Source organism: Oryx dammah, unplaced genomic scaffold (genome assembly GCF_014754425.2).
Source record: "Oryx dammah isolate SB20612 unplaced genomic scaffold, SCBI_Odam_1.1 HiC_scaffold_27, whole genome shotgun sequence".
In the NCBI taxonomy this organism is placed as follows: domain Eukaryota; kingdom Metazoa; phylum Chordata; class Mammalia; order Artiodactyla; family Bovidae; genus Oryx; species Oryx dammah.
The window spans coordinates 100,816,666-100,838,088 of record NW_024070211.1 but is presented as its reverse complement, the minus strand read 5'-3'; the positions used below and the strand labels follow the sequence as shown (position 1 = coordinate 100,838,088).

General features: G+C 37.7%; 1 protein-coding gene across 2 annotated transcripts in view; it reads right to left on the bottom strand.

Annotated features, from left to right (window-relative positions):
- The window catches only part of PSMD14 (proteasome 26S subunit, non-ATPase 14), a 101,117-nt gene extending 93,904 nt beyond the window's left edge, over positions 1-7,213 (bottom strand). The window contains exon 1 of one of the 2 annotated variants that reach the window (XM_040229224.1): positions 6,761-7,213. The gene's annotated coding sequence lies outside the window, so the exon portion shown is untranslated. The remainder of the gene's footprint in view (positions 1-6,760) is intronic. The other variant, XM_040229225.1, reaches the window with a different exon arrangement.
- Between the last annotated feature and the right edge of the window lie 14,210 nt (positions 7,214-21,423).

Genomic DNA, 21,423 nt, shown 5'->3' with positions numbered 1-21,423 from the left:
CACACACACACACACACACACACACACACACACACACACACACACACGCAGAGGAATATTACTCAGCCATAAAAAATAGAATGAACCATTGCCACTTGCAGCAACATAGACGGACCTAGAGATTTTCATACTAAGCAAAGCCAGACAGAGAGGATAAAAATTATATCACTTATAAGTGGAATCTAAAAAATAATACAAATAAATCTATATGCAAAACAAAAACAAACTCACAGACATAGAAAAGAAACACAGTCACCAAAGGGGAAAGGGGGTGAGGAAGGGATAAACTAGGAGAATGGGATTAATAGTATAAACTACTATTCAGAAAATAGATAAGTAACAAGGATTTGCTGTATAACATGGTGAACAATGTTCAATATCTTGTAACACGGTGAACAATGTTCAATATCTTGTAATAACATAATGGAAAATAACCTAATATATATATGTGTGTGTGTGTGTGTATATATAACTTTGAATCACTTTGCTATCCACCTGAAACTAACACAATACTGCAAATCAACTTTACTTAAAAAAAAAAAAAAAGTCTCCAGACACTGCCAAATGTCCCCTGGAAGGGTAAAATCATTCAGGTAAAATCACCCTGATATAAATAACATCTCATACCACTGACAATATCCTAGATAATTTTCTAAAACTTAAAATCCAATGAGTGTTGGAAACACTTGAGAGTTCTTCAAAAAGTTCAACACAGAATTACCACAGGACCCAGAAATTCTACTGAAAAGAACTGAAAACGGGTATTCAAACCAAGTACATGTACATGCACGAACAGCCAAAAGGTGGAAACAGCCCAAATGTTCATAAAAGGAGGAAAAGATAAACAAATTCTGTATATCCATACAATGGAATATTATTCAACTATAAAAAGGTATTAAATATTGATAAATGTTACAGAGTGGATGAATCTCAAAACATGCTCTTTGAAAGAAGTCATGTGTAAAAGGTCATATATTGAATGATTCCATTTATATGAAATATCCAAAATATATAAATCTATAGAGATAAAATGCACACTGGTATTGCCAGGGGCTAGGGAAAGGAATAAAACGGAGAAACTGCTTAGTGAATAGCGGATTTTACTTCAGAAGAATGGAAATGTTACAGAACTATTAATATATAGAGAGAGTAGTTGTACAACATTATGAATCTACTAAATGATTGGTAAAGGTCAGTTTTCATTCCAATCCCAAAGAAAGCTCAAACTACCGCACAATTGCACTCATCTCACACGCTAGTAAAAGTAATGATCAAAATTCTGCAATCCAGGCTTCAGCAATACGTGAACCGTGAACTTCCAGATGTTCAAGCTGGTTTTAGAAAAGGCAGAAGAACCAGAGATCAAATTGGCAACATCCACTGGATCATCGAAAAAGCAAGAGTTCCAGAAAAACATCTATATCTGCTTTATTGACTATGCCAAAGCCTTTGACTGTGTGGATCACAACAAAATGTGGAAAATTCTGAAGGAGATGGGAATACCAGACCACCTAACCTGCCTCTTGAGAAACCTATATGCAGGTCAGGAAGCAACAGTTAGAACTGGACATGGAACAACAGACTGGTTCCAAATCAATAAAGGCATACATCAAGGCTGTATATTGTCACCCTGCTTATTTAACTTATATGCAGAGTACATCATGAGAAATGCTGGGCTGGAAGAAGCACAAGTTGGAATCAAGATTGCTGGGAGAAATATCAATAACTTCAGATATGCAGATGACACCACCCTTATGGCAGGAAGTGAAGAAGAACTAAAAAGCCTCTTGATGAAAGTGAAAGAGGAGAGTGAAAAAGTTGTCTTAAAGCTCAACATTCAGAAAACTAAGATCATGGCATCTGGTCCCATCTGTTCAGGACAAATAGATGAGGAAACAGTGGAAACAGTGTCAGACTTTATTTTTTTGGGCTCCAAAATCACTGCAGGTGGTGGCTGCAGCCATGAAATTAAAAGACACTTACTCCTTGGAAGGCAAGTTATGACCAACCTAGACAGCATATTCAAAAGCAGAAACATTACTTTGTCAACAAAGGTCCGTCTAGTCAAGGCTATGGTTTTTCCAGTAGTCATGTATGGATGTGAGAGTTAGACTATAAAGAAAGCTGAGAGCAGAATTTATGCTTTTGACCCATGGTGTTGGAGAAGACTCTTGAGAGTCCCTGAAACTTCAAGGAGATCCAACCAGTCAATCCTAAAGGAAATCAGTCCTGGGTGTTCACTGGAAGGACTGATGTTGAAACTGAAACACCAATACTCTGGTCACCTGATGCGAAGAGCTGACTCATTTGAAAAGACCCTGATGCTGGGAGAGTTTGGGGGACTCTGGGAGTTGGTGATGGACAGGGAGGCCTCGCGTGCTGCGGTTCATGGGGTCACAAAGAGTTGGACATGACTGAGCGACTGAACTGAACTGAAATGATATTAAACTGTTCACTTTAAAATGGCTAATTTTGAAAAGAATATAAGAATGCATATATGTGTATAACTGAGTCACTTTGCTGTATAGCCAACTGGTACAAATTACCAATCAACTACACGTTAATTAAAAAAAAGAAATAACTTAAAAAAAACTTCAAGTTAATTTTGTGCTATGTGAATTTTACCTCAAAAATTATTTTTTAAATGATCAATGAGTTGGACAATGAATTTCTAAGATCAAAAAGGATATATGAAATATCCAGTTACTATTCAACAAAAAGGACTCTTTACACACTTTGACAACAAGAACCTGTTTTGCAAAAGAGGTAACATATTGTGTTATCATTTATGATGTTGATATAGTTCAAATGTGGACAAATGCTGATGTGTACATGAAGGTGAGTAAAAGGAAACAACACAAATTAAAAAAAAATCACTGGACTAACTAATTGGTGTTCATAAATCTAAAAGTAAGAATGTTTTATGAGCAAAGATGATGGCTATCCCTGCTTCAGCAAAACTATAAGCTTACTTTAAAAACTATCTTATACAATTAAAAATTACTGCATCAGGGAAGATGAAAGAGTTCTAGGGATGGATGGTAGTGATGATTGCACAATGTGAATGTACTTAAATGCCACTGAACTGTAGGCCTAACAAAGGTTAAAATGGTAAATTTTATTACATGCATATTTTAACACACATACACACACACAAAGTATTGCAAGTACAAGTAGAACCAGAAGAAAAGATAAGCTAGGGCCTCTTAAGAGACGTTATTAAAAACATGTAGGTTCGTGTATGATGGATGATGGACAGCTAATTACATTTAAATGATGTTATCCATTTCAGGTACATATGCCTTCAAAACCAGGAAAATGCAGAACAAAAATTTGCATGTGCTATGTTTAAATATCATTAACATTTCTAAATATACTTTTTTTTTTTTTACTATTCCTTTATTTTTACTTCTATAAATTATTCAAAAACTAACTTAAAGGTGTAAGAAATTTTAAAAGATCTACTGGACCCAGGTGGTAAACAGTGATGACTGTTTTTCTTGGTATATTAAGGTTAAGAGCTTAAGAGTCTAGAGTCTCAGTGCCAGGATTCAAATCCTGATTCCAACACGTTTTAGCTCTGTGTCCTTGGGCCAGTTACCGCTCTCAGGCTCAGTTTTCTCATCTGTAAAATGGGGATAATGATAATATCTATCTCACAGAGTTGTTTAGAATATTAAAGAAGACAATGAACAAAAATAACATTTAATAATGCTTGGCTACAGGAAGTAAACAATGAATGCTAGCTGCTGTCATCAGCTGCTCATCCTGTGAGCATAGCTAGTGCTCATTCTACACAGGTTCTTCTTCCCAAAGAGTTTGACATTTAGTGAATTTCAAAACACTGGGCATATTTCACGGTAAAAAATGAATCAATCACACTGAAGAGGAGGGACTTGTTCTTTTGCAGAATTTAGCAAAGGGGTTCATAAAATTTAAGTTGTTACACTAGAACATAAAAGAATACTTACAAGAAAAGCATATTTCAAATACTCAGAAATAAAAGCAATGCAAAATGTCTATGGATCAAAACTAAGTTTTTACATCTATCAAAAAGAAAAGGACTCAAAGGCTCGTTCATGATATTATTAGCTAAAAAATTATCAGATAATATGAATAAAGTGTTTATGCCTAACGTGTCATATATAATGTCTAGAACTCTGGTTAAAAAAAAAAAAAAAAAGTACAAAGTAAGTATCAGTACTTTCAAAATCCTCATGATTTTCCACTTCTTCATCTCCCAAACTGAGCTAACAAAATCATAAAGCCCTTATTTGTTCAAGTTTTTCTTCTGTTTTCCAGTTCATTTTTTCATTTTTACCTCTCAACCCATGCTGCACTTATATACTATTGTCAAACTGATGATAAATTCTTTATTCTGTATTTGTGATCTCACTGTATTTCTAATTCCTCTACTCTCTGATTTGTGTAAAGTAATTAGGAATTTCTTCCTCTCACTTTCTTCAGTGAAAGAAATAGAAACAGTCAACATTAATTTAATTATATAAATAAGATTTGAAAAGCAAGATTCCCCCCCCCATTTAGAATAGTAAGGATAGAATTATTGTAAATATCTTGTGCTATCTCCTAATTACAGCACTAAAACAAAACATTTATTAAATAGTTCCTAGTATATAGGGCTTCCCTGGTGGCTCAGAGATAAAGAATCTGTCTGCCAATGCAGGAGACCCGAGGTTCAGTCCCTGAGTAGGGAAGATCCCCCGGAGAAGGAAATGGCAACGCGCTCCAGGGAAATCCCACAGACAGAGGAGCCTGGCAAGCTACAAAAAGTGGGACACAACTTACTAACAAATTCGGGCTTCATGATTGTTGTATATAAGATGATACAGAAATAGAGTCACTAAGGAATTTAGTCACTTTCACCAAAAGAATTTACCATCTACCTGAGAGGAATGATACAAACCCAAGAAAAAAGCATAAAGTAAAAAGATTCAGCTGGAAAGGCTCTGGAGGAAATCAGACCTAGATTTGAATCCTGGCATCTTCACCTACCCTCTCTCTATATGATGTGAACAAGTTCCCTTCTTCTAGACTCTAGAGTCTAGACCTCATCTTAAAATGAGAGTGGTATCTTTCTTGCAAGTCTGCTGTAAGAAAAAAAAATACAAGCACCTAACACAGTGCCTGAGACATTCACAGATACTCAGTAACTGTTATTAGTATTCTCTTAGAGCCAGAAGAGATTATTTAATCCAATTCTCACTTTACAGACAGGGACATCAAAATATCATAAAACATGAGTGTCAAATGAGTGCAACAAACTGGGTAGAAGACAAGTTCACGAGTAATAATCACAAGTGTTTAGGTAAGGCTTTCACAGGTGGACAACAACTAAGGAAACAAACATTGCTATAAAACTAAAAACAAATTTTAAGCACAATTGCTTTGTGTTACTGATTTTCAAACAAGGGTTCTGAAACTAGATATTAAACACAAGGTTTACAGACAGATATAAAAGTAAATTAAACCCATGTCAGGCAGGTTAAAAATTCAGCTTTTCAATTAGAACAATATAATATTTATCAAGCATCCTAGGGGGGGAAAAAATCTCCCAAACTCAACAGGTGGGGCTACATTGAAAGATCATGGCTTCAGAGCTTTCTCCTGTTGGCCACATGTAACTTTGTTCTAAAACAAAATCAGGACAATATTCAGGTTTTTCATGAAATACCACTTCACTAAATGCATCCTGTGGTTAATTCTCAGCCACCACATATCTTAATCTCTTCAAATGCACAATAACCCACTTAAGTTTGTATGTTTAAAACATACCCAATTTAAACTTTAAATGCACCAGTTGGTAGTTTTATAGGACAAGACTAGAGGGCTATAATCATCTGCACTACAACTGTATTCAGTTCTTTTTCTGTTATTTCACCATTATCACTGGCTGTCTTCTTGCTTACTCACAAACATCAAGTCAGTAGCACTAAGTAATTTTATGGGCAGTGAAAAAAAACTTCACCCTAGAAGTACATTTCTTGCTCATTTTTAAAACCTCTTCCTTGCCTTTCCCATTAAATCTTTTACCATTTTAATTTCAAGAATTTTTCCTTCGATCACTGGATTTATTTTCAAACTTTTTCAAGAAGTTTACATTTTTCTTCCTTGAGTGACACAATGTACTGTTCCCAGGAAATTGAGTTTTACCGAAAACAAGAAATGTAATCAACTCACCAACAACTACTCTATTAGGACAAATTGAAAGTAAGTTCAAAGGCAGAGCAGAAATAACCGCACTTTGTTTTTAAGAGTTTCAAGGTTAAAAACCAGTGCACCTCTGGGTTTTGTGTTTTTTTGAAGGGAGATAAAAACCTAAAAGAAAATCGGTCAAGGCCTATCCTTGGGAGAAGTGATAAACATGCACTCAACGGTAAAGTTCCTTTTATTCTCTCGCCCTTGTTTCCTGTCTGGTGCGAAGTTTTTCAACACAGGGGTAACTTTCCACAGAACACAAGCAGTAGCCGAAACCAAGGATTCTCCCAGTATAGGGAGGAGAGGTTCCCAAAGTGCGGTGAATTCAGCGGAGCAGAAACGCCCGGAAGGAAAGTACATCCAAACCTAACTTAATCAGAGACCCGGGAAGCCAGAGAGGAGGACGAAGCAACCTGGACTCCACCCGCACCGCCCGGGGCCGTGGCAACTCGGCTGGGCAACGTGACTCAGGAGAGCACGGGGCTAGCAGAGGCCTAGCGCGGCTGCCTCCGCGGACGTCTGAGGCCAGCCTTCACAGGCTTACCTGAAGACGGGCGGAGCGGGAGGTCGCGGTCTGGACCCTTGTCTTCCAGGAGCGATGACGCGGCGGCGGCGACAGCGACGGCAGCAGCTCGGCCTGGGCCCGGCTCTGGCTAGGCGAACCGGCGATGAATCAGCCCGATTCCATTCAAAAGAGTCGCCCGGGCCTCCGCTGCGAAGCACTTCCGGGTTCACTGCTCCTCTTCGGCTTCCGTTCCTCCGACGGCCAATTGGAGACGACTCGGGAGTCGAGCAGGCGTCCCAGGAGTAGCGCCCGCGACAGACGGAGCGGGCCAGCTTCTTGACTCCAGGCTCGGAGGGCGAGGCGGAAGTTAGCGCCGGACACCTTCGGACATCCTCGCTGCTCCGCCTTCACGTCTGCCTTCCCCGCTTCTCCGCGCTCGGCCGGCGCCGAGATCCGAGACGCTGGCCTACGCACCCTGGGAGGTGACTCAATAGGAAATGGAAGTGCAGGAATGCGAAGTCCAGAACTCCTTTCGTTTTGGTGTTCATCGCGGCCCTACTTCAAAACGAAAAGGTTCAGTTGAACTAAACCTAACGTGGCTATCTGAGAAGCAAGAGAGAAAAGGGAGACGTGTGAAAACAGTGGAAATCGGTCGGTTTGATGTTCTTTTCCATAGTGCAGTCTACTCACCTTGTCTTCACCAATTTGCAAAGATTGAATTTCAAGGAAAACAAGCATTTCCCTAATAGCGAAACCATCTGTTTTAAGCCCAATTTAATTTACAAAACTTAAGAAATCATTTACTCACATTTCTCCAAGTAATTATCAACAATAACGTTTTACCCATTAGCTCCCCTGCTAGGTGTTGAGAGAGCAAAACTGCCCAAGAAATGACTGTTGACAAGTTTATATCACAATTCAGTACAGGCTCTGTTTAGGGCAGTACTTTTACCAAGCCCCTCTCACTTTGTCAGATGTGTTCTAAATAAGTAGCATCTTTAAAGCATTCCTAAATCAAGAAAGGTGATCAATCTACTGGATAGAGGGAAAGGAAGGAATCCAAAGCTGTTTGAGTGGCACAATCATACAGAATTTCCCACTCAAAATTTTCCCACTCAAAAATAGCTGTCTATGGTATGCTGCTGCTGCTAAATTGCTTCCCTCGTGTCCGACTCTGTGCGACCCCATAGACGGAAGCCCACCAGGCTCCCCCGTCCCTGGGATTCTCCAGGCAAGAATACTGGAGTGGGTTGCCACTTCCTTCTCCAATGCATGAAAGTGAAAAGTGAAAGGGAAGTTGCTCAGTCGTGTCCGACTCTTAGCGACCCCATGGACTGCAGCCCACCAGGCTCCTCCATCCATGGGATTTTCCAGGCAAGAGTACTGGAGTGGGGTGCCATTGCCTAGCAATCGGTATAGATCATCTTATTTACAAAGCAGAAATAGCAGCACAGATGTAGAGAACAAAAGGATGGATACTAAGGTGGAAAGGGGAGAACAGAAAGGATTGAGAGATTGGGTTTGACATGTATACATTATTGATACTATGTGATGACACTTAATGGTCACAGACTTTCCAATTTATTTAAAAACATTAATCCACATATCCATGAAGCTTAATAAAGTCTAAGTGGGATAAATTCAAAGAAATACACAACTGGACACATTATAATTAACCTGTTGAAAACCAAAGTCAAGATGTGAATCTTGAAAGTGTCAAGAAAGAAGCCACTCCTCACATAATCCTAAATAAGATTTACAACCAAAACTACTGAAGCATAAATTAGTGGGATGACATGTTCAAAATGCTGAAAGACTGTCAGCTAAAGACTTCTGTATCCAGGAAAATGATCCTTCAAAAATGAAAGAGAAATTAGTACATTCCCCAAGTGCATGTATAAACAAAAATAACAAGAATCTGTCACTAGGAAACTTGCCATACAAGAAATTCTAAAGGGAGTCTTTCAGGTTGAAATGAAAAACTAGACAATAACTCAAACCCATATAAAGGAAACTTATAAATACATAAATAATTATAAAAAGTATAAATGTATTTTTTGTTTATAATTCTTTTTTCTCCCATTTAAAATACAGCTGCATAGTAATTATAAATCTTTGTTGACAGGCATATTATAAGGATTTAATTTGTATCACAATTATAATACAAAGGAAGCAAGAGGGAATGAAGCTATATAGTAGCTAAGTTTTTGTATACTATTGAAATTAAACTGGTATTAATCCAAGCTGTATTGTTCTAAACTGGTAATTGTAATCCCCAGTTCAGTTGCTCAGTTGGGTCTGACTCTTTGGGACCCCATGGACTGCAGCACAGGCTTCCCTGTCGATCACCAACTCCTGGAGCCTGCTCAAACTCAAGTCCATTGAATCGGTGATGCCATCCAACCATGTTATCCTCTGTTGTCCCCTTCTTCTCCTGCCCTGGAAGCAACCACTAAGACAAGGGCGTTTTAACAATCAGCTGCCCTGCAAGGTGTTCAGAGAACAAAACTGAGTAATACCTAGAACAACCACTAGGAAGATACTCAAAAAATATATCATAAAAGAAATGACAAGGTAATTCAGTTCAGTTTAGTCCAGTCGCTCAGTCGTGTCCAACTCTGTGACGCCATGAGCCGCAGCACGCCAGGCCTCCTTGTCCATCACCAACTACCAGAGTATACCCAAACTCATGTCCGTTGAGTCGGTGATGCCATCTAACCATCTCATCCTCTGTCATCCCCTTCTCCTCCTGCCTTCAATCTTTCCCAACATGAGGGTCTTTTCAAATGAGTCAGCTCTTCATATCAGGTGGCCAAAATATTGGAGTTTCAGCTTCAACATCAGTCCTTCCAATGAACACCCAGGACTGATTTCCTTTAGAATGGACTGGTAATTAAAGGTACAAAGGTAATTAAAAGGTAACAAATAAGTATGTAACATAAAAGGCAAAAGTAACAGGGAATAGAAAACAGACAAATATATGACATTAAGAAAACAGCAAAATGGCAGGCATAAAAACTGTCTTATCAGTAATTTCATTAAATGTAACTAAATAAATGTATCACAAATGGATTAAATATTCTAGTTAAAAGAGATTTGTAAGATGGGTTAAAAAAAAACTATATGCAAGCCACAAGAGACACATTTTAGAATTAAAGACAAAACATTTTGAAACTAAGAGGATGAAAAGTATATTTACCATGCAAACAGTAACTTAAATGGTTTGACCACTTTGAAAATTGTTCTGGCATTGTTGGATTTTGAGGGGAGGGAGAGGTGGCAGCAGGCTACACGAAGACCTAGGCAGTGAAAGAACAGAGTCCTAACAACTCTACCTCCAGGGAATTCCCATTCTGGCTTTTTTTTTTTTTTTTTAAATGAAGTTAAAAAATACAATTAACCAGAGAATTCCTCGGTGGTGCAGTGGTTAGCACTCAGTGCTTTCAGTTCTGTGGCCCAGGTTCAATCCCTGTTCAGGGAACGAAGATCCTGCAAGGTTAAAAAAAAAAAATAGAATTACCATTTGACCCAGTAACTCCACTTTATATATTTACCAAAAGTAAATAAAAACATTTGTCCACACCAAGACTTAAAATAACATAATAGTTCATAGCAGTTTTATTTATAATAGCCCCAAACTGGAAATAATCCAAATGTTTCCCAACTGGTAAGTGGATAAAGTGTGGTATGTCCTTACAACACAATAATGTTCAGCAGTAAAGAGGAAACCACTTATACATGCAACAACATGGATGACTTTTGAAAACATCTTACTGATGAAAAAGAGACACAAAAGAGTACATATTGTAAAATACAATTTTAATGAACTTTAAACAAATGGAGTTACAGACTGGTTCCAAATAGGAAAAGGAGTACATCAAGGCTATATATTGTCACCCTGCTTATTTAACTTATATGCAGAGTACATCATGAGAAACTCTGGGCTGGAAGAAACACAAGCTGGAATCAGGATTGCTTGGAGAAATATCAATAACCTCAGAAATGCAGATGACACCACCCTTATGGCAGAAAGTAAAGAGGAACTAAAAAGTCTCTTGATAAAAGTGAAACTGGAGAGTGAAAAAGTTGGCTTAAAGCTCAACATTCATAAAACTAAGATCATGGCATCTGGTCCCATCACTTCATGGGAAATAGATGGGCAAACAGTGGAAACAGTGTCAGACTTTATTTTGGGGGGCTCCAAAATCACTGCTGATGGTGACTGCAGCCATGAAATTAACAGACACTTACTCCTTGGAAGAAAAGTTATGACCAACCTAGATAGTATATTCAAAAGCAGAGACATTACTTTGCCAACAAAGGTCCGTCTAGTCAAGGCTATGGTTTTTCCTGTGGTCATGTATGGATTTGAGAGTTGGACTTTGAAGAAAGCTGAGTGATGAAGAATTGATGCTTTTGAACTGTGGTGTTGGAGAAGACTCTTGAGAGTCCCTTGGACTGCAAGGAGATCCAACCAGTCCATTCTGAAGGAGATCAACCCTGGGATTTCTTTGGAAGGAATGATGCTAAAGCTGAAACTCCAGTACTTTGGCCACCTCATGCAAAGAGTTGACTCATTGGAAAAGACTCTGATGCTGGGAGGGATTGGGGGCAGGAGGAGAAGGGGATGACAGAGGATGAGATGGCTGGATGGCATCACCGACTCGATGGACGTGAGTCCGAGTGAACTCCGGGAGTTGGTGATGGACAGGGAGGCCTCACATGCTGCGATTCGTGGGGTCACAGAGTCGGACACGACTGAGCGACTGAACTGAACTGAACTGAAACAAATGGAATCAAATACATAGTGACAGAAAGCAGATCAGTGCTTCTCTTGGGGGTTCAATGTGGAGTTAAGTGGGAGGATTGACTGCATGGAGTGTGAAAGAACTTTTGAGGTTGTCAGAAATATTCTATCTCTTTGTGGTGGTTTATCAGAACTCATCAAACTGTACACTTAAGTACATTTTATTGTATATAGTTTATACTACAATATAGTTGATATAAAAGAGAAGAAAATTGTCAAATTTGTCATTTAGTCCTTTCCTTAGTCATACCAAAGTATGACTTCTGTCTAAAATGTCCTTTCTTCCATCTCCCATCCCCATACTTTACCCCAGTGGTTGAAGTATGGTTAGTAAATAACAGTCACATTGCTTACCCTACAGTCTTACTCTATCATCCTTGTTTTACTTGTCTGCCTTGGCATCTAAATTTTAAGCTTCTTGAGAGCAGTGGGTAGGGCCTAGCCATCATAGATATTTAGATACATCATACATACATACATGATACATAGATACATCATAGATACATAGAATGATATTTATTCAAGTAGTTTGCTTGCTAAGAATACTCAAAAGGATCAGAACTATCTAAAATCTAATAGCCCCTCTTGAAATTATCAATTCTTTAAAGTTAAATAAACAACAGAATTTATAGAATTCAGGCCACATGGTTGATACAAATATTACATCTAATGCTTAAAGCATTCATTGTTTGGATTAGTCCCAGTGTGGCTTTGGAGAACACTATATGCACAAAATTGTGAATTGTTTGATATGTTTCCTAAAATCATTTATTGCAGAAGTATACCTTATTAGATATATAATATACCTGTGCCAGAGAGAAACTTTTCCTGCTCATTTGGTATCTTCTGAACCTGACAGGTTTGTCAAATGAATGAATAACTCTCACTATTAGCATTACTACATACATTCAAAATGTGTGAACCTTATTATAAAAATTCCTTCCTTTTTGTAAAGAGCACTACATGCATATACATATAACTCCTTTCATATACAAAGTCTAACTATGTGTCTAACAAGAAGTTGTAACAGTAGGTTTTCAGATAGCCTAAATTTACAATCATGAATATTAGAAAAGAGCTATTGCAAAATGAATTTTTAAGAAATGTTTGGAAAAATTTAAGAAACGTTTTGTGTTCAAAATTCAAAATCAATTTTAATTGTTATACCTAATTATAGTGTTTGAATTATATAGTTTTGAATATTATAAATAGATCTATCACAAGAAAAAGGAAAAATAGGAAAATATTTACTTTTTGAAGTACAGTGATTTAATGTATAAAGCCAATAGAATAATTGTTATTTCTGCCAGATGGTATTTTACATTTTGATAAAAAGATATATTCTTAATCATATATGTCAAGAAAAAGGGACCATATGTTGTTAAACACTTCCAATTTGTCATTTAATTTAAAAGGCACTACTGATATTGCCATAATTTTTTTTGGTGATGTGGCCTACGTATCCTTGGTGTCAATAAAATTTAATTTTCTCAAGTAATTTCCTTATTGTTCTTTGTTTGAGCAAATGACAAAGTTTTTTTTTAGCAGCTACAAAGAAAAGATGGCATAAAATGGATAAATCAGAATTCAGAGTATGTATTCAAGTTACTACTGGGTAAAAAAGCATAACCTCTGTTTCCAAGAAGCCTCTAAAATTTAACTTCCTGCATTCTAGCAAAGTAAGTAAAATACACAGGATAACTCAAATGATTGCAGATTGACATCCCTTAATTTTAGAAACCCAATATATTGTTAAGATTTTTAAAAAGCGGGGAGGAATTCCTTCGGGGTTCGGTAGTTCAGACTTCACCCTTCCGCTGCTGGGGGCACAGGTTTGATTCCTTGGTCAGGAAATTGAGATCCAGCAAGCCCTGCACGTTGTTGCTGCATGTGTTAGTCGCTAAGTGGTGTCCAATTCTTTGTGACCCTATGGACTGTAGCCTGCCAGGCTCCTCTGTCCATGGGATACTCTGGGCAAGAATACTGGAGTGGGTAGCCATTTCCTTCTCCAGGGGATCTTCCCAACCCCACATACCCGTCTCCACTCGAGAGGAACACCGAGGGTCCCGCCCACATCAAGAGGAGCTCCGTTTCCGCCTCGTAGCTCGAGATGAGGGTTCCTTTCTCTGCTTCGTGGAAAAGGATTCCCGGAAACGAACCCAAGTCTCCTGCATTGCAAGCAGATTCTTTACCACATGAGTCACTAGGGAAGCCAGTGTAGCCAAAAAAAAAGAGTAATAATTTGTATTACAAAGTAATTTTGATCAATACAAAGGGTTTCTAATGAAAGACACAAAAAATAACATTTGATTTATAATGGGTGAAGGAAATTGATACTAGATGAGTATTAAAATAAAGGTTTTGTATAGATTTTTTTCATCTGCCTTTTGAAAAGGAAATTTGTTGGTCCTTTTTCCTCTGCCATTTTCCATCCAATTCTCCTTTCATTCTATAGGGCTTTATGTACTGATTTATTCTGGCTGAAAGTTTTAATTACCATGTACATTCTGAAGACTTGTAAATTTCTATTGTCTGTCTTTTCCAGGTTTTTCTTTGTTGTGTTACAGGATGACAGAGGATGAGATAGTTGGATGGCGTCACCGACGGACGTGATGGACATGACGGACATGACTTTGAGTAGGCTCCGGGAGTTGGAGATGGGCAGGGAAGCCTGGCGTGCTGCCACGGGGTCCATGGGGTCGCAAAGAGTTGGACATAACTGAGCGACTGAAATGAACTGAACTGATTACTATATCACCATTTATCATTCTCCAGTTGATGGGCATTTGGATTTTTTCTAGTTTTTTTGTTTTTTGCTATTATGAATACTATAAACATTCTCTATATTCCCTGGTCTATATAACCAAGAAATTCTCAAGACTATACCTACAAGTAAAATTGCTGGGTTCAAAGGCATGCATGTTGTCAAGTTTAACTTGATAATGTCAAATTGTAATCCCATTTAACATTCAAACTTTCTTATTGCTCTACATCATCACTAGCATTTAATTTTGTTGGACTTCTTAATTTTAGCCAAGCTAGTGAAAGTACAATGATGTATCATTTTGCTTTAATTTACATATTCCTGATTACTAATAAAGTTGAATATCTTTCAAGTGTTTGTTGACCATTTATATTTACTCTTTTCTGAAATGCCAAGTCATGACTCTGGCGCATTCTCTATTATGGAGTTATTATTATTATTGTTTTGTATACTTTCAAACTCTTCATTTTTCACTTCAGTAAAATGAAACCCAAAAAGGATACCTTACATGAGAAAGGTCATGTTGCTAGTTAGTAGCAGAATTCAAATTCATAGTAACCAGTGATTATTTTTTTAATTTGGTGGAAAAGCAACTGATACGCAATTAATGTCACTTCCTTCTATGTTATCATTTTATTTTTCTAAAGTGTTAACCGGTATAATTTTAGATGTCTGTGACACTTTAGAATGTATGTGACTACCTTCTTTCTAAAACAGGCATGGGTTTAGCAGTCCACTGAGATTGGAATGCTGCTCCAAGGAGACGACACTCAACAGGGAGATTTGAAAAGTCATAGATCTGTTCATAATATTGGCAAATAATAGAGGAAATTGGTGAACCATCTAGGAAATCTTCGGGATAGAGTGAGGGAAATGTTCAGTTCAGTTCAGTTCAGTCATTCAGTCGTGTCTGACTCTTTGCGACCCCATGAATTGCAGCACGCCAGGCCTCCCTGTCCATCACCAACTCCCGGAGTTGACCCAAACCCATGTCCATTGAGTTGGTGATGCCATCCAGCCATCTCATCCTCTGTCGTTCCCTTCTCCTCCTGCCCCCAATCCCTCCCAGCATCAGAGTCTTTTCCAATGAGTCAATTCTTCGCATGAGGTGGCCAAAGTATTGGAGTTTCAGCTTTAGCGTCAGTCCTTCCAATGAACACCCAGGACTGATCTCCTTTAGAATGGACTGGTTGGATCTCCTTGCAGTCCAAGGGACTCTCAAAAGTCTTCTCCAACACCATAGTTCAAAAGCATCAATTCTTCGGTGTTCAGCTTTCTTTATAGTCCAACTCTCACATCTGTACATGACCACTGGCAAAACCATAGCCTTGACCAGATGAACCTTTGTTGGCAAAGTAATGTCTCTGCTTTTCAATATGCTATCTAGGTTGGTCATAACTTTCCTTTCAGAGAGTAAGCATCTTTTAATTTCATGGCTGCAATTAACATGTAATTAATTCTCACAGATGAGTCTGGTCTTTCTTCTCACTGTGATCTCTACTCATTTAGATTAACTGATTAAGAGGCAAAATCAAAATACCGTGTATTTCTCAGTGTTTTTCATGAATACCATGAGTGGTACACAAGATGATTTTGGACATCTGTGCACATCTTTTATATTAATGGATACATACTTATTTTGATGTATACTAAAAGAATATATAAAATATATATCAGACCTTTAATTTAATGACTATTATTGCTTAAGATAACAGTTTCTTCTAAAACCATCTATTTAAGGAAAAATATTAAGTAAACAATGACACAAATAATAAGCAGATATGGGAAAAATTGTGAAAATGGCACAAATATAACCAAAATTTGGGAAACCCAGGACAATGATTATGATCATAGATAAATCTGGGTTGATAAATTAACTCCATTACATCCTATGTGTATGAATCTGGGAAGTTATTTACTTTCCTTGGCTGTACTGATTGGTATATGAGTTGCTTTAGCAAAGACCAAAATAGTAATGGCTTAAACAGTTATTCAAAATCACTGCAATGGTGACTGCATCGCATGAAAAAGATGCTTGCTCCTTGGAAGAAAATCTATGACCAATCTAGACAGCATATTAAAAAGCATCGAGATTACTTTGCCTACAAAGTTCCATATAGTCAAAGCTATGGTTTTTCCAGTAATCATGTATGGACATGAGAGTTGGATCATAAAGAATGCTGAGTGTTGAAGAATTGATGCTTTTGAACTGTGGTGTCGGAGAAGACTCTTGAGGGTCCCCTGGACAGCAAGGAGATCAAAACAGTATCCTAAAGGAAATCAATCCTGAATATTCATTGGAAGGACTGATGCTGAAGCTGAAGCTCCAAAACTTTGGCCACCTGATGTGAAGAACCAACTCACTGGAAAAGACCCTTGATGCTGGGAAAGATTGAAAGCAGGAAGAGAAGGGGACAAGAGAGGATGAGATGGTTGGATGGCATCACCGATTCAATGGACATGAGTTTGAGCAAGCTCTGGGAGATCGTGAAAGACAGGGAAGCTCGGCATGGTGCACTCCATGGTGCCCCAAAGAGTCGAACACGACTGAGCAACTGAACGACAACAAAACAAGTTATCACATTTCTTTCTATCTCACCTGAAGATCACAGTAGTGAGGGGGTCAGAGTGGCACTGCTCCATGAGGGTCTCAGAAGCCTGGGGTCTGTCTCCCAGCTGTGCCATCATCCTCTCATATTATGCCATGTGGGAAAGGGAAAGAGGAGTCAGGGGCAAGCAGCTTTTAGGTAAGAGCTTGAACTGGAACTTAACGCATAATCACTTCTGTTTGCACTCTAATGGCTAACTGCTAGAGAGACTGTCATCTCTAGTGGGAAGGAAGAAGACAATGGACATCAAGCATCAAAGGACAATGAGGGGAAGTCCCCCGTGGTCCAGTGGTTAGGACTCTGTGCTTTCATTGCTGAGGGCCTGGGTTCAATCACTGGTTGGGGAACTAAGATTCCATAAGCACATGGTGCAGCCAGGAAAAAAAAAAGACAGTGAACCCTGAGAGATGGAAAACAAGTGAACAGAGTGCTCTAGTTCTTCCAGCTGTCCCAGTTTACTGCCTGGAGAAAATGTCCAAGCCTCAACACAGGAAGAAAAGAACTCAGGTGAGCCCAGAAGCCTACCAGAATTGAAGAGACAGAGGTGGGAGTCTGGGGAAGCCAGGCTGCTAGAGTTCATCAGGCAGAGAACTAGAGAGGAGGGAGATACACAGGCAGAATACCAGAGATCTGCAGAGTGACCACCTTGAATATTCAGTTGATTGGTAATCAGTGCATGCATGTGGCTGGGGAAAGAACCATTGAAAGAATTAGAGGGTAGAGTGGTTCATAAGGGCCAGGAATAATCATATTAATAAAAACTAGCCTTAGGGAAAAAACCTCATAATTAAAACAGCATCAGTAAGAGCACCAAGAATGGTATGTTTCAGTAACGTGAAAAGCAGGTTTGGTACTACTTAAAGAGCTTAAAAGCAGGACCCCAAAGGATCAAAATATTTCTAAGTAACGGTATCAGATTTAATGCTGGGTTATCAATTCTCCCCAAGCTGATTCTTAAATTCAAATGGAAATGTAAAGGACTTAACCAAAACAACTGTGGGAAAAAAAGAAAATAAAGGTAAATTATTTATACTACTTGACTCCAAGACTTATTACATAGCTACAATAATCCATACTGTGGTATCTGACAGTTCTAGAATCAAATCTTGGTTCCATCTTTTACTTACCTTGGGCAAGTCACCTAATCTCTGTAAGCTTGAGTCTTCTTCTCTATAAAATCAAAATAATATTAACAACCTGGTAGGATTACGTGACTAAATGAAATAGTGCATATGATGCACTTAGGATAGTACTGGGCCTCTAAAAATAATATCAGCTTTTACTATCACTCAGCCTCAACCTCTGTAAGACAGGGACTGTGTCTTGATTATCACTGTATCCTTTGGGGCCTTAGAAGGAAATTGAGGTTCAACTATCTCAGGCAAAGAGTTAACAAGAAAATAGTTGACCATGTGCTTAAAAGTCCAACACCATCATTTTTCAAATGATGAGCATGAAATTGAGAAAATCCAAGTTTCAAGTCCAGGGGCTTCCCAGGTGGCACCAGTGGTAAAGAACTCACCGGCCAATGCAGGAGATGAAAGAGACAGGGGTTTGATCCCTGGGTTGGGAAGATCCCCTGGAGGAGAGATGGCAACCCATTCCAGTATTCTTTCCCAGAGAAACCCATGTACAGAGGACCCTGGTGGACTACAGTCCATAAGGTTGCAAAGAGTTAGACATGACTAAAGCGACTTAGCATATGGCACACAAGTTTCAAGCCCAGGTCAATCTTTTCTAATGATTCACACCTTCTCTCTTCTCAAATACTTTGGCTTTAGAATACCTTAATATTTATTTATATATTTACATAGGACTTTAAAAGCAGATTTGTAACATTTTGTCTAGGATAGTATTTAGAATGAAGCATATTCAGCTTGAAAAATATGGATAACCAAAGAGTATGGTATGATAGGTAGAATTATCCAATAGTTTAAACTTCATTTCTAATAATCCCAAATTCAAGGAATAGATAGTATTAATTATAAGAAAAAGCTCTGGTTTCAGAATAGTATATTTAGAATAGCCATGGTGGCCTATAAGCTGAATATACAAATGTAAGCAAATGATATATGATATTGAGTCTTTTTTTGTCTATAAGAATTTCAATATTAAATATCTAGTGACCACTATTTCACGTCTCCAGAAGAATATACAAATGTAAGCAAATGATATATGATATTGAGTCATTTTTTTGTCTATAAGAATTTCAAATTTAAATATCTAGTGACCACTATTTCACATCTCCAGAGTCTACCCATTTCACTTTGTAGCAAAAAAAAAAAAAACCAAAAAATATAAAATCCTGCTTATCATACTTTAAATCCCAACACAAATGCCCCCAAGCAAATCCTTAAAATCACTACCCAATCCATCTGACCCCCTTCTAATGGTTTTACATATTCCTGAGTCTATTCTTAAGATCTCTTCATTGTTTTTTCAGAGAAGGCAATGGCACCCCACTCCAGTACTCTTGCCTGGAAAATCCCATGGATGGAGGAGCCTGGAATGCTGCAGTCCATGGGGTCACTGAGGGTTGGACACGACTGATCGACTTCACATTCACTTTTCACTTTCACGCATTGGAGAAGGAAATGGCAACCCACTCCAGCGTTCTTGCCAGGAGAATCCCAGGGACGAGGGAGCCTGGTAGGCTGCCATCTATGGGGTCGCACAGGGTCGGACACGAATGAAGTGACTTAGCTGCAGCAGCAATGTTTTTTGCTTCAAAATATCCATGTTTTGTTATTAACCTTGCATTAACATTCCCAAATTTTGACTTTCTTCAGTGAGTTGGAACTGGCATGTAATGTAATTCTGCTAGCATACACAGGAAAAATGACTGTGGTAATAATCCACAGTTAAAAGCTGATTTCATCACGCATGATGGCTGATAAAGAATACATTTAATTTTAATCTTAAAAAATTATTTTCTATTTTGGTGGATGACTAATCTTCATCATATTTTCTCTCCTCACCCCTCCAAGGCTGCCTGCCCCTTTCATACAGTGTTATGCTTCTGGCCATTTTCACAGGCATACTCAGTGCTTTTAGGATACATATCTCTCTCCTTACCAAGACCTACAGTTACAAAGTTCACCAAAATCTCCATCTTTCTCATTTGTATACTTCTTAACCTCCTCCTCTCCGTTCTTGTTCAAGAAAGCATATGCAAGGATGTAATTTCTTCCTATTTTTGCCATTGACTAGGCCCCTTTTAGAATCCTATATCTAGCTTTTATCACATTTTAAGAAAAAGAACAAACAACAATAATAATTGTTTTAATAATAGAAAGCATGAATAAAGATGAGAGTAATTTGGGGGTTTTAACCTAGAAAATAAAACTAACAGGTGAATTCAATTGAATGTTATTTCGAGAAAAATACCGAATATTCTATATTCCACACAAGATATAGCATGACAGTTTTGAAGAGCTTCACTAGCTATGATCAAACTAGGCAAGGATAGCATCAAATATTTCAGTTCTTGAGAGCTTTAAAATAGGCATAGGGAGACACCCAAATTTTTGACTGATAATGTTCTATATTCCATTTACTACCTGGGGAGTTTATAAGTGAACAAAACTAAAGTATCTTTCCTAAAATTGTTAGGGTAGAGAGTGCCCAAAAGAAAGTAGAAGAGTGAAGACCTAATAGCTCAGTGTCTCTAGATTATGGCTTCTTTTTATTTTTTAATTTTAGGTGATCACTTAGAGATGCTATTTATGTGTATTCTCACTTAAGGCAATTGGCTGTATCAGATCACCACTAAAAATGTAACCGCTTTTCTACCCCAGGATTCAAAGAAATAAAATACTGTCATTTATTATTTGTTTCAATATGCACAATATTGTTTGCATAAAATCCAGTCTCCTCTTAAGAATTGGAAAAAAATTTTTTTTCTTAATTTTATAAAATCTTGAAACTTACACTTAGCTCCTGTTTTAACAGAAAAATATTAGTGAACCATTGGTTAGGACTTACATAAAATGTGAACCTTTTATAAAATAAATTTGATCCACTTAGAAATAGGAAAATTAAATTAGAAATGTGTTAAATATCAGAAAACACTGCTCTATTTAAACTTCAAAAGCTTTCTTAGCCTCTAATGAGGTAGCTTAAACAAGATTATCTTTGTTGGATGATATTAATTGGATCTATAAAAAGTCTTATTATTAGATATAACTATTTTTGTAATGAACTTATTTGATTTGTAGATTAGTTCACTATAAACCCGTTAATCTTTTTTTCTTAGCATTTTGTGATAGCTTTGTATAATTATTGTATATTTAATAAATTAAACAATAATCTTAACCCTTTAAAATGTTAGTGTAAATACATGAATTCCAATCAATTTGGGAGAAAATAAACTAATTCAGGAAGAGGATTTCATGTTCATGAATGACGAGTTCTCTGTAGGTAGATGGTAACATTCACAATAAATCTCAGCCATTGCATACAATGTTCAAAGTACAAATAATTTGATTAAGAATTAAATAAACACAGATTACTTTTCCCTACT